Raw genomic sequence first — 15,223 nt, 5'->3', positions numbered from 1 at the left:
TTGTCAACATAGAGTAATATAACAAGTGCAATAAGTAAACATGTAAGAATCAATGCACACAGTTAACACAAGTGTTTGCTTCTAAGATAGAAAGAAGTGGGTAAACTGACTCAACATAAAGTAAAAGATAGGCCCTTCGCAGAGGGAAGCATGGATTACTATTTTGTGCTAGAGCTTTTGTTTTGAAAACATAGAAACAATTTTGTCAACGGTAGTAATAATTCATATGTGTTATGCATAATACTTCCTATAAGTTGCAAGCCTCATGCATAGAATTCCAATAGTGCCCGCACCTTGTCCTAATTAGCTTGGATTTACATGGATTATCATTGCATAACATATGTTTCAACCAAGTGTCACAAAGGGGTACCTCTATGCCGCCTTTACAAAGGTCCAAGGAGATCAATCGCATTTGATTTCTCGTTTTTAATAGATCTCAACTTAGGACATCCATACCGGGACAACATAGACAACAGATAATGGACTCCTCTTTAATGCATAAGCATTCAACAACAAATAATATTCTCATAAGAGATTGAGGATGAATGTCCAAACAAAAAATTTCCACCATGATACATGGCTTTGGTTAGCGGCCCAATGTTCTTCTCTAACATATGCATACTCAAACCATTTGATCATGATAAATCACCCTTACTTCAGACAATTTTGTCAACGGTAGTAATAATTCATATGTGCTATGCATAATACTTCCTACAAGTTGCAAGTCTCATGCATAGAGTACTAATAGTGCTCGCACCTTGTCCTAATCAGCTCGGACAACACGGATTATCATTGCATGACATATGTTTCAACCAAGTGTCACAAAGGGGTACCTCTATGACGCATGTACAAAGGTCTAAGGAGAAAGCACGCATTGGATTTCTCGCTTTTGATTATTCTCAACTTAGACATCCATACCGGGACAACATAGACAACAGATAATGGACTCCTCTTTTAATGCTTAAGCATTCAACAATAGATAATATTCTCATAAGAGATTGAGGTTGTATGTCCAAACTGAAAACTTCCACCATGATACATGGCTTTGGTTAGCGGCCCAATGTTCTTCTCTAACACATGCATACTCAAACCATTTGATCATGAAATCGCACTTACTTCAGACAAGACGAACATGCATAGCATCTCACATGATATCCAACAAAGGTAAAAAGTTGATGGCGTCCCCGAAACATGGTTACCGCTCAACAAGCAACTTATAAGAACTAAGACACATAACTACATATTCATCACCACAATAGTTTTTAAGCTATTTGTCCCATGAGCTATATATTGCAAAGATAAAGGAATGAAATTTTAAAGGTAGCACTCAAGTAATTTACTTTGGAATGGCAGAAAAATACCACATAGTAGGTAGATATGGTGGACACAAATGGCATGGGTTTTGGCTCAAGGTGTTTGGATGCACGAGAAGCATTTCCTCTCAGTACAAGGCTTTGGCTAGCAAGGTTGTTTGAAATAAACACAAGTATGAACCGGTACAGCAAAACTTACACAAGAACATATTGCAAGCATTATAAGACTCTACACTGTCTTCCTTGTTGTTCAAACACTTTACCAGAAAATATCTAGACTTAGAGAGACCAATCATGCAAACCAAATTAAACAAGCTCTACGGTAGTTCTCCACTAATAGATTAAACTACATGATGCAAGAGCTTAAACATGATCTAATGAGAGCTCAAAACAATTGCCAAGTTTCAAGTTATTCAAGACCATATGAAGCATTTTCTGATTCCAACAAAATAACAACAAGTGAAGCGATCAACTTTCGCCCTTGAACATTAAAAGTAAGAATGAAGAAAACTAGTGTTCATATGAAAAAGCGGAGCGTGTCTCTCTCCACATGAGCATGAATTTATTCAGATAACTAAGATAACAAAACGAAAATAAAAGCACACAGACGCTCCAAGTAAAGTACATAAGATGTGACGGAATAAAAATATAGTTTCACTAGAAGTGACCTGATAAGTTGTCGATGAAGAAGGGGATGCCTTGGGCATCCCCAAGCTTAGATGCTTGAGTCTTCTTGAAATATGCAGGGATGAACCACGGGGGAATCCCCAAGCTTAGACTTTTCACTCTTCTTGATCATAGTATATCATCCTCTTCTCTTGACCCTTGAAAACTTCCTCCACACCAAACTTCAAGCAAACTCATTAGAGGGTTAGTGCATAATAAAAATTCACATATTCAGAGGTGACACAATCATTCTTAACACTTCTGGACATTGCACAAAGCTTCTGAAAGTTAATGGAACAAAGAAACTCACTCAACATAGCAAAAGCGGCAATGCGAAATAAAAGGCAGAATCTGTCAAAAAGAGAACAGTCCGTAAAGACGAATTTGGCAGGGGCACTTAACTTGCTCAAATAGAAAAACTCAAAACTAATGAAAGTTGCGTACATATATGAGGATCACGCTCGTAAATTTGCAGATTTTTTTGATTTTTTTACAGAGAGATCTGTACAAATTCGTGACAGACAACAATGATGTTTCTACGCAGCGATCCAAATCTAGCATCAACTTTAACATAAAAACTTTACTTGGCACAAAAACATGATAAGGAGAGGTTGCTACACTAGTAAACAACTTACAAGACTCAACAAAACAGTAGCAAAATAAACACATGGGTTATCTCCCAAGAAGTTCTTTCTTTATAGCCATTAAGATGGGCTCAGCAATTTTAATGATGATGCTCTCATAAGGATGAGAGTTGAAGCAAAAAGATCATCGAAAAAGCAAGTATGAAACAAATTTAAGCCTAACCCTCTTCCTATGAAAAGGAATCTTGTAAACAAATAAATTCATGAAGAACAAAGTGACAAGCATAAGAAGATAAGACACGAGTAACTTCAAGATTCTCAACATAAAGAGGGGAAACTTAATATTATTAAGATGCACACAACCGTGTTTCCCTCTCTCATAATAACTTTCAGTAGCATCATTGATGAAATCCACAATATAACCATCACTTAAAACATTCTTATCATGATTCATATGCATAAAGGTATCATTTTTGACATAAGAAAAAATCTTCTCATTAATAGTAATTGGAGCAGGATCATTATCAAGAATTTGAACATGGTAGATGATACGTCTCCAACGTATCTATAATTTCTGATGTTCCATGCTTGTTTTATGACAATACCTACATGTTTTGTTCACACTTTGTATCGTTTTGATGCGTTTTCCGGAACTAACCTATTGACGAGATGCCGAAGTGCCAGTTCTTGTTTTCTGCTGTTTTTGGTTTCAGAAATCCTAGTAAGGAAATATTCTCGGAATTGGACGAAATCAACGCCCAAGATCTTATTTTTCCCGGGAGCTTCCAGAACACCCGAGAGGAACCAGAGGGGGGCCACAGGGGCCCCACACACTAAGGCGGCGCGGCCAGAGGGGGGCGCGCCGGCCTGTTGTGTGGGCCCCCCGTAGCCCTTCCGACTCCGCCTCTTCGCCTATAAGAAGCCCCCTGACCTAAAACCTCGAGACGAAAAAGCCACGGTAGGAGAAAAGTTCCAGAGCCGCCGCCATCGCAAAGCCAAGATCTGGGGGACAGGAGTCTCTGTTCCGGCACACCGCCGGGACGGGGAAGTGCCCCCGGAAGGCTTCTCCATCGACACCACCGCCATCTTCATCGCCATCGCTGTCTCCTATGATGAGGAGGGAATAGTTCTCCCCCGAGGCTAAGGGCAGTACCGGTAGCTCTGTGGTTAATCTCTCTCTCTGTACTCCAATACAATGATCTTATGAGCTGCCTTACATGATTGAGATCTATATGATGAGCTTTGTATTGCTACTAGTCTATGTGCTACTCATGTGATGTTATTAAAGTAGTCTATTCCTCCTGCATGGTGTAAATGTGACAGTGTGTGCATCGTGTGGTTCTTGTCGTAGATTATGATCGTAATCTCTTGTAGGTTATGGAGTTAATTATCGCTATGATAGTATTGATGTGATCTATTCCCCCTCTCATAGTGTAATGGTGACAGTGTGTATGCTATGTTAGTACTCGGTCTATTTTGCAAAGATCTATTATGCTCTAAGGTTACTTAAATATGAATGCCGAATGTTGTGGCGCTTGTTAACTCCGGCTTGAGGGAGCTCTTGTAGCCCTACACAATGAATGGTGTTTGTCATCCAACAAAGAGTGTATGTAGCACAAATGAGAGATGTTATTATTTATTATGCGATCAATGTTGAGAGTGTCCACTAGTGAAAGTATGATCCCTAGGCCTTGTTTCCAATACTGCAAACACCGCTTACTTACGTTGCATGTTGCATGTTTACTTGCTGCCATATTTTATTCAGATTGCTATTACCATTCATATACATCCATACTACTTGTATTTCACTATCTCTTCGCCGAACTAGTGCACCTATACATCTGACAAGTGTATTAGGTGTGTTGGGGACACAAGAGACTTCTTGTATCGTGATTGCGGTGGTTGCTTGAGAGGGATATCTTTGACCTCTTCCTCCCTGAGTTCGATAAACCTTGGGTGATCTACTTAAGGGAAAACTTGCTGCTGTTCTACAAACCTCTGCTCTTGGAGGCCCAACACTGTCTACAGGAAAAGAAGCGTGAGTAGACGACAAGCTATTTTCTGGAGCCGTTGCCGGGGAGGAAAGGTAAAAGGCACTCATACTCCGGTCCCAGGTAACTAAGTTATTTTTTGTTGCCGTTGTAAGTGCTCGAAGCTATTTCCTTTAGATCCTGCAATTGCATCTTTTGGTTTCTTGTTTACCCTAGTTAGGCATAATGGAAAGTAACAATGAGCTTCTTATTCTATTTCCTGAGTTAAGACATGGATTGTTTGCTGCGAAAATTAAAAAACCTATGGAATCTTATTTGCATGCTAGTAGCAATGATATTAGTATGAACGCTTTGAACACCATTGTTGCTAATGATATGGAAAATTCTAAGATTGGGGAAGCTGGTTTTGATGAGCATGATATTTTTAGTCCCCCAAGCATTGAGGAGAAAATTTTCTATGATTATACTATGCCTCCTACACTTGATGAGAATGATAATGATAGCTACTTTGTTGAATTTTCTCCCACTACAACTAATAAAATTGATTATGCTTATGTGGAGAGTAATAATTTTATGCATGTGGCTCATGACAAGAATGTTGTATGTGATAGTTATATTGTTGAGTTTGTTCATGATGCTATCGAAAGTTATTATGAGAGAGGGAAACATGGTTATATGCATCTTAATAATATTAAGTTTCCCCTCTTTATGTTGAGAATCTTGAAATTGCGCTTGTGTTGCTTTTCTATGCTTGTCACTTTGTTCTTCATGAATTTATTTGTGTACAAGATTCCTTTTTATACGAAGTGTGTTAGGCTTAAATGTGTTTTGAATTTGCTTCTTGATGCTATCTTTTGCTTCAACTCTTATTTCTCGTGAGAGTATCATTAAAATTGCTGAGCCCATCTTAATGGCTATAAAGAAAGAACTTCTTGGGAGATAACCCATGTGTTTATTTTACTACAGCACTTTTGTTTTATATTTGAGTCTTGGAAGTTGTTTACTACTGTAGAAACCTCTCCGTATCATGTTTTTGTGCCAAGTAAAGTTTTTATGCTAAAGTTGATGCTAGATTTGGATCGCTGCCCAGAAACAGCATTGCTGTCTGTCACGAATTCGTACAGATCTATCTGTAGAAAAATCAAAAAAATCTGCAAATTTACGAGCGTGATCCTCATTTATGTACGCAACTTTCATTAGTTATGAGTTTTTCCATTTGAGCAAGTTAAGTGCCCCTGCCAAATTCGTCTTTACGGACTGTTCTGTTTTTGACAGATTCTGCCTTTTATTTCGCATTGCCGCTTTTGCTATGTTGAATGAGTTTCTTTGTTCCATTAACTTTCAGAAGCTTTGTGCAATGTCCAGAAGTGTTAAGAATGATTGTGTCACCTCTGAATATGTGAATTTAATTATGCACTAACCCTCTAATGAGTTTGCTTGAAGTTTGGTGTGGAGGAAGTTTTGAAGGGTCAAGAGAAGAGGATGATACATTATGATCAAGAAGAGTGAAAGGTCTAAGCTTGGGGATGCCCCGGTGGTTCGCCCCTGCATATTTTAAGAATACTCAAGCATCTAAGCTTGGGGATGCCCAAGGCATCCCCTTCTTCATCGACAACTTATCAGCTCACTTCTAGTGAAACTATATTTTTATTCCGTCACATCTTATGCTCTTTACTTGGAGCGTCACGTGTGCTTTTATTTTCGTTTTATTATTTTCATTATCTGAACAAATTCATGCTCATGTGGGAGAGAGACACGCTCCGCTTTTTCATATGAACACTAGTGTTCTTCATTTTTGCTTTTAATGTTCAGGGGCGAAAGTTGATCGCTTCACTTGTTGCTATTTTGTTGGAATCAGAAAATGCTTTATATGGTTTGGAATAATTTGATACTTGGCAATTGTTTTGAGCTCTCATAGATCATGTTTAAGCTCTTGCATCATGTAGTTTAATCTATTAGTGGAGAACTACCGTAGAGCTTGTTAAAATTTGGTTTGCATGATTGGTCTCTCTAAGTCTAGATATTTTCTGGTAAAGTGTTTGAACAACAAGGAAGACAACGTAGAGTCTTATAATGCTTGCAATATGTTCTTATGTAAGTTTTGTCTGTACCGGTTCATACTTGAGTTTGCTTCAAACAACCTTGCTAGCCAAAGCCTTATACTGAGAGGAAATGCTTCTCGTGCATCCAAAAACCTTGAGCCAAAACCCATGTCATTTGTGTCCACCATATCTACCTAATATGTGGTATTTCCTGCCATTCCAAGTAAATACTTCATGTGCTACCTTTAAACAATTCAAAAACTATTATCTCTTATTTGTGTCAATGTTTTATAGCTCATGAGGAAGTATGTGGTGTTTTATCTTTCGATCTTGTCATTTACTTCTGACAGACTTTCACAATGGACTAGTGGCTTCATCCGCTTATCCAATAATTTTGCAAAAGGAGCTGGCAATGGGGTTCCCAGCCCCAATTAATTAACTTGCATTAATAATTCTCTTCACATGTTTTGCTCTGATCTATCAGTAAGCAACTTAATTTTGCAAATAGACACTCCTCCATGGTATGTGAATGTTGGAAGGCACCCGAGGATTCGGTTAGCCATGACTTGTGTAAGCAAAGGTTGGGGGGAGTGTCATCTAATAAATAAAACTAAAGTACATGTGTAAATAAAAGAGAAGAGGGATGATCTACCTTGCTGGTAGAGATAACGTCCTTCATGGGAGCCGCTCTTGAAAGTCTGGTTGATAAGGTAGTTAGAGTACCCATTACCATTCGTTGACAACAACAAACACCTCTCAAAATTTTACTTTTATGCTCTCTATATGATTTGAAAACTTGAAAAGCTCTAGCACATGATTTAATCCCTGCTTCCCTCTGCGAAGGGCCTATCTTTTACTTTATTGTTGAGTCAGTTTACCTATTTCCTTCCATCTTAGAAGCAAACACTTGTGTTAACTGTGTGCATTGATTCTTACATGTTTACTTATTTCACTTGTCATATTTCTCTATGTTGACAAATATCCATGAGATATACATGTTACAAGTTGAAAGCAATTGCTGAAACTTAATCATCCTTTGTGTTGCTTCAATGCATTCTACTTTGAATTTATTGCTTATGAGTTAGCTCTTATGCAAGTCTTGTTGATACTTGTCTTGAAAGTACTATTCATGAAAGTTTTGCTATATGATTCATTTGTTTAGTCATCATCTTTTGTTAGCAATCTTTTGCTTCAGATCACTCCATTCATCTCATATGCTGTACAATAATGTTGATCAAGGTTATGTTGATAGCATGTCACCTCAGAAATTATTTGTGTTATCGTTTACCTACTCGAGGGCGAGTAGGAACTAAGCTTGGGGATGCTGATACGTCTCCAACGTATCTATAATTTCTGATGTTCCATGCTTGTTTTATGACAATACTTACATGTTTTGTTCACACTTTATATCGTTTTGATGCGTTTTCCGGAACTAACCTATTGATGAGACGCTCGAAGTGCCGGTTCTCGGTTTTCTGCTGTTTTTGGTTTCAGAAATCCTAGTAAGGAAATATTCTCGGAATTGGACGAAATCAACGCCCAAGATCTTATTTTTCCCGGGAGCTTCCAGAACACCCGAGAGGAACCAGAGGGGGCCCACAGGGGCCCCACACACTAAGGCGGCGCGGCCAGAGGGGGGGGGGCGGCCTGTTGTGTGGGCCCCCCGTAGCCCTTCCGACTCCGCCTCTTCGCCTATAAGAAGCCCCCTGACCTAAAACCTCGAGACGAAAAAGCCACGGTACGAGAAAAGTTCCAGAGCCGCCGCCATGCGAAGCCAAGATCTGGGGGACAGGAGTCTCTGTTCCGGCACGCCGCCGGGACGGGGAAGTGCCCCCGGAAGGCTTCTCCATCGACACCACCGCCATCTTCATCGCCATCGCTGTCTCCTATGATGAGGAGGGAGTAGTTCTCCCCCAGGGCTAAGGGCTGTACCGGTAGCTATGTGGTTAATCTCTCTCTCTGTACTCCAATACAATGATCTTATGAGCTGCCTTACATGATTGAGATCTATACGATGAGCTTTGTATCACTACTAGTCTATGTGCTACTCATGTGATGTTATTAAAGTAGTCTATTCCTCCTGCATGGTGTAATAGTGACAGTGTGTGCATCGTGTGGTTCTTGTCGTAGATTATGATCATAATCTCTTGTAGGTTATGGAGTTAATTATCGCTATGATAGTATTGATGTTATCTATTCCCCCTTTCATAGTGTAATGGTGACAGTGTGTATGCTATGTTAGTACTCGGTCTATTTTGCAAAGATCTATTATGCTCTAAGGTTACTTAAATATGAATGCCGAATGTTGTGGCGCTTGTTAACTCCGGCTTGAGGGAGCTCTTGTAGCCCTACACAATGAATGGTGTTTGTCATCCAACAAAGAGTGTATGTAGCACAAATGAGAGAAGTTATTATTTATTATGCGATCAATGTTGAGAGTGTCCACTAGTGAAAGTATGATCCCTAGGCCTTGTTTCCAATACGCAAACACCGCTTACTTACCGTTACATTTGCATGTTTACTTGCTGCCATATTTTATTCAGATTGCTATTACCACTCATATACATCCATACTACTTGTATTTCACTATCTCTTCGCCGAACTAGTGCACCTATACATCTGACAAGTGTATTAGGTGTGTTGGAGACACAAGAGACTTCTTGTATCGTGATTGCAGGGTTGCTTGAGAGGGATATCTTTGACCTCTTCCTCCCTGAGTTTGATAAACCTTGGGTGATCCACTTAAGGGAAAACTTGTTGTTGTTCTACAAACCTCTGCTCTTGGAGGCCCAACACTGTCTACAGGAAAAGAAGCGTGAGTAGACATCAGTAGACAAGTTGCATACTAAGGGAATGGTTTTTGGCAAGCCCATCATAACTATGACAAGTTTCATAAGGATAATTGTAACATGTGTCATATCCATCTCTATAGCGATTATCTAAACCAGAATATGTAATATCATCATTTTCACTAAAAGTAGAGGTCTCAAATATAGGATCTTCAAGCACAACATCCCCAAGCTTAGAGCTTTCAATATCATCGTTTGAGGGGACATGAATAATGCTATCATCATTACTTTCATAATCAGTACCAAAGAGATTTCCAATATCAAAGGTAGTGTGCTCATCCAAATCATGATCACTGATATGGGTGAAGGGCATAGGAAGATCATCGTACTCAGATTCATTATCATAATAATCATTTGGAGCAACATACTTACGGTTACCTATTGTTACCTCATACACGTGTGGATATGCTGTTACCTCTTTCTTCTTATTCCCCCTCTTCTTCTTCTTCTTCTTATTCCCCCTCTTCTTCTTCTTCTTCTTCTTCTTCTTCTTCTTCTTCTTCTTCTTCTTCTTCTTCTTCTTCTTCTTCTTCTTCTTCTTCTTCTTCTTCTTCTTCTTCTTCTTCTTCTTCTTCTTCTTCTTCTTCTTCTTCTTCTTCTTCTTCTTCTTCTTCTTCTTCTTCTTCTTCTTCTTCTTCTTCTTCTTCTTCTTCTTCTTCTTCTTCTTCTTCTTCTTCTTCTTCTTCTTCTTCTTCTTCTTCTTCTTCTTCTTCTTCTTCTTCTTCTTCTTCTTCTTCTTCTTCTTCTTCTTCTTCTTCTTCTTCTTCTTCTTCTTCTTCTTCTTCTTCTTCTTCTTCTTCTTCTTCTTCTTCTTCTTCTTCTTCTTCTTCTTCTTCTTCTTCTTCTTCTTCTTCTTCTTCTTCTTCTTCTTCTTCTTCTTCTTCTTCTTCTTCTTCTTCTTCTTCTTCTTCTTCTTCTTCTTCTTCTTCTTCTTCTTCTTCTTCTTCTTCTTCTTCTTCTTCTTCTTCTTCTTCTTCTTCTTCTTCTTCTTCTTCTTCTTCTTCTTCTTCTTCTTCTTCTTCTTCTTCTTCTTCTTCTTCTTCTTCTTCTTCTTCTTCTTCTTCTTCTTCTTCTTCTTCTTCTTCTTCTTCTTCTTCTTCTTCTTCTTATTCTTCTTCTTCTTCTTCTTCTTCTTCTTCTTCTTCTTCTTCTTCTTCTTCTTCTTCTTCTTCTTCTTCTTCTTCTTCTTCTTCTTCTTCTTCTTCTTCTTCTTCTTCTTCTTCTTCTTCTTCTTCTTCTTCTTCTTCTTCTTCTTCTTCTTCTTCTTCTTCTTCTTCTTCTTCTTCTTCTTCTTCTTCTTCTTCTTCTTCTTCTTCTTCTTCTTCTTCTTCTTCTTCTTCTTCTTCTTCTTCTTCTTCTTCTTCTTCTTCTTCTTCTTCTTCTTCTTCTTCTTCTTCTTCTTCTTCTTTCCCTTCTTCTTCTTTTCCTTCCCCTCGTTTCCTTCTTTAGGAGGAAGAGGCTTGAAGGGAGTCTTCTCCACATAACCTGATTTATTTCAAGAAACAATAGAAGAAACTTGGGAGGATTCCCCCTTTTCATTAATAAGTTTGAAACACACAGCGGTCCTATCATATTTTGGCAAAGTGACATCTTCTAAAATATTCTGTATGTAAGTATTTGTATGGCAATTATTAATGCAATAAGAAAGACACCCATGCAGGACATCATCAATATCAAGATCGTTAATATTTAACAAATAAATTTTTCTTGATAACTCTTCACACTTCAAAAATAAGGTAAGTTCATCATGCTGATTAGGAATAATTTCATCATCACAATACAAATTTACAACACTCATGGGGTTCGAATTATCATTGGAGGAGCATTGAAAATTAAAATGGCCAACTCTATGGCAAAGTTCACAAATAAAAGGATAGAGGGCACACACTTTTTCTCCAAGATCATCTAAAGCCCTAGACCACTTTCTAGTTTTTTCATTCCTATGATGGATACAATATTCATCTTCGATTTGATTAATTTCACAAATTCTATGTATTCCACAAAAATTAACATGCTTATAGGAAATAGCATTTTCAGAAGTTTCAACATGTTCATTGCAATCTTTAATAACAGCTTTCATCCTTCATGCAAGCGTCTTTAAAAGGTTCATGATACTTATCAAAATTCTTCCTAGGCAATTCAATGTGGGAAGCAAAAGCTTTATAAAAATTTGCAACAACTTGAGAGTCAAGACCATAAGTAGCACTCATATTTCGAAATTTATCAGTATCCATAAAAGTTTCAATGCATTCATAATCATAATTTATACCCGACTCTCTACCTTTGTCGTTCTCCCATCCTTCAGTATTCTCCTGAATCCGATCAAGAAGGTCCCATTTAAACTCTTCTTTATTGCACGTGAATGATCCAGAACAAGCAGTATCCAGCAAGGTTTTATCCTGACAAGAAAGTCTTGCATAGAAATTATCAATGATAACATTACCAGCAAGCTCATGATTGGGGCATTTGAGCATTAGTGACTTCAATCTCTCCCATGCTTGGGCAATACTCTCTCCATCATGAGAGGCCAGAAATTATATATACGGTTTCGGTCTTTGTGAATTTCACTTGGAGGATAGAATTTAGAATAAAATAGAGGCACAATATCCTTCCAATCAAAAGATCGCCCATCCTTCAACAGTTTATACCAATGCGCCGCTTTACCAGATAGCGACATAACAAATAATTTCTTCCTAACTTCATCCATTGAAATACCTGCACACTTGAATAACCCGCATAATTCATGCAAAAACAGTAAATGATCTTCAGGATGAACAGTTCCATCCCCTTCATAGCGGTTATCCATAACACGTTCAATAATTTTCATGGGTATCTTGAAAGGAATACTTTCAGTAGGTGGATTTAAAATATCACAAGCATCATCAGAGTTATCGCATATGGGATATAAAGTATTATCAGAGCAAATTTTCTCCCCTAAAGATGGGAAGCTAAAAAGATCACAAAAACTAGCTTCCCCAAGCTTAGACTTCTCCATAGCATTAGCAGTAATTGCATTCATACTAATAACATTGCTACTAGCATGCAAATAAGGTTCCATAGGTTTTTTAATTTTCGTATCAAACAATTCTAAATCACGAAAAAGATTAAAAAGCTCACTAATTTTGTTGTTGTTTTCCATTATGCCTAACTAGTGAAAATAAAAACAAGAAACAAAAAGTCGCAATTGCAGAATCTAAAGGAGATAGCTTCGAGCACTCACACACCGGCAACAATGCTAAGAAATAACTTAGTAGTCGGAGGATGTGAATACCTTTTACCTTACCTCCCCGGCAACGGTGCAAGAAAATAGCTTGATGTCTACTCACGCTTCTTTTCCTGTAGACAGTGTTGGGCCTCCAAGAGCAGAGGTTTGTAGAACAGCAGCAAGTTTCCCTTACGTGAATCACCCAAGGTTTATCGAACTCAGGGAGGAAGAGGTCAAAGATATCCCTCTCAAGAAACCCTGCAATCACGATACAAGAAGTCTCTTGTGTCCCCAACACACCTAATACACTTGTCAGATGTATAGGTGCACTAGTTCGGCGAAGAGATAGTGAAATACAAGTAGTATGGATGTATATGAATGGTAATAGCAATCTGAATAAAATATGGCAGCGAGTAAACATGCAACAGAACAGTAAGTAAGCGGTGTTTGCAGTATTGGAAACAAGGCCTAGGGATCATACTTTCACTAGTGGGCACTCTCAACATTGATCGCATAATAAATAATAACTTCTTCTCATTTGTGCTACATACACTCTTTTGTTGGATGACAAACACCATTCGTTGTGTAGGGCTACAAGAGCTCCCTCAAGCCGGAGTTAAAAAGCGCCACAACATTCGGCATTCATATTTAAGTAACCTTAGAGCATAATAGATCTTTGCAAAATAGCCCGAGTACTAACATAGCATACACACTGTCACCATTACACTATGAAGGGGGGATAGATCACATCAATACTATCATAGCGATAATTAACTCCATAACCTACAAGAGATTATGATCATAATCTACGACAAGAACCACACGATGCACACACGGTCACCATTACACCATGCAGGAGGAATAGACTACTTTAATAACATCACATGAGTAGCACATAGACTAGTAGCGATACAAAGCTCATCATATAGATCTCAATCATGTAAGGCAGCTCATAAGATCATTGTATTGGAGTACAGAGAGAGAGATTAACCACATAGCTACCGGTACATCCCTTAGCCTCGGGGGAGAACTACTCCCTCCTCATCATGGGAGACAGCGATGGCGGTGAAGATGGCGGTGGTGTCGATGGAGAAGCCTTCCGGGGCACTTCCCCGTCCCGGCGGCGTGCCGGAACAGAGACTCCTGTCCCCCAGATCTTGGCTTCGCGATGGCGGCGGCTCTGGACCTTTTCTCGTACCGTGGTTTTTCCGTCTCGAGGTTTTAGGTCAGGGAGGCTTAAATAGGCGAAGAGACGGAGTCGGAAGGGTTACGGGGGGCCCACACAGTAGGCAGGCGCGCCCCCCCTCTGGCCGCGCCGCCATGGTGTGTGGGGCCCCTGGGCCTCCCCTCTGGTCCCTCTTCAGTGTTCTGGAAGCTTCGTGGAATTATAAGATGCTCGGCGTTGATTTCATCCAATTCCGAGAATATTTCCTTACTAGGATTTCCGAAACCAAAAACAGCAGAAAACAGGAACTGGCACTTCGGCATCTCGTCAATAGGTTAGTTCCGGAAAATGCATCAAAACGATATAAAGTGTGAACAAAACATGTAGGTACTGTCATAAAACTTAGCATGGAACATCAGAAATTATAGATACGTTTGAGTGTTGGAGATATGCCCAAGAGGCAGTAATAAATTGGTTATTATATATATATCTTTGTGTTTATGATAAATGTTTATATACCATGCTATAATTGCATTGACCGAAACATTGATACATGTGTGTTATGTAAACAACAAGAAGTCCCTAGTGAAGCCTCTTGTATAACTAGCTTGTTGATTAATAGATGATCATTGTTTCGTGATCATGAACATTGGATGTTATTAATGACAAGGTTATATCATTATGTGAATGATGTAATGGACACACCCAATTAAGCGTAGCATAAGATCACGTCATTAAGTTCATTTGCTATAAGCTTTCGATACATAGTTACCAAGTCCTTTCGACCATGAGATCATATAAATCGGTTATGCTCGAAGGGTACTTTGATTACATCAAACGCCACTGCGTAAATGGGTGGTTATAAAGGTGGGATTAGGTATCCGGAAAGTATGAGCTTGAGGCATATGGATCAACAGTGGGATTTGTCCATCCCATGACGGATAGATATACTCTGGGCCCTCTCGGTGGAATGTCGTCTAAATAGCTTGCAAGCATATGAATGGTTCATAAGAGACCACATACCACGGTACGAGAAAAGAGTACTTGTTAGGAGACGAGGTGGAACAAGGTATCGAGATACCGATGATCAAACCTCGGACAAGTAATATATCGCGAGACAAAGGGAATCGGTATCGTATGTAAATGGTTCATTCGATCACTAAGTCATCGTTGAATATGTGGGAGCCATTATGGATCTCCAGATCCCGCTATTGGTTATTGGTCGGAGAGAAGTCTCAACCATGTCTGCATAGTTCGCGAACCGTAGGGTGACACACTTAAGGTTTGATGTCGTTTGAGTAGATATGGAATTTGGAAATGGAGTTCGAAGTTTTGTTCGGAGTCTCGGATGGGATCCAGGACATCACGAGGAGTTCCGGAATGGTCCGGAGAATAAGATTCATATATA

The 15,223-nt window shown here is 39.1% G+C and overlaps 1 pseudogene; it reads right to left on the bottom strand.

The window, feature by feature from the left end:
* Positions 1–10,074: 10,074 nt before the first annotated feature.
* LOC124704732 lies at positions 10,075–10,713 on the bottom strand (annotated as a pseudogene).
* Positions 10,714–15,223: the final 4,510 nt, after the last annotated feature.

The sequence above is a fragment of the Lolium rigidum genome, chromosome 3, assembly GCF_022539505.1.
Source record: "Lolium rigidum isolate FL_2022 chromosome 3, APGP_CSIRO_Lrig_0.1, whole genome shotgun sequence".
In the NCBI taxonomy this organism is placed as follows: domain Eukaryota; kingdom Viridiplantae; phylum Streptophyta; class Magnoliopsida; order Poales; family Poaceae; genus Lolium; species Lolium rigidum.
The sequence above is the reverse complement of the archived record's forward strand: the minus strand, read 5'-3'. Positions and strand labels throughout refer to the sequence as shown.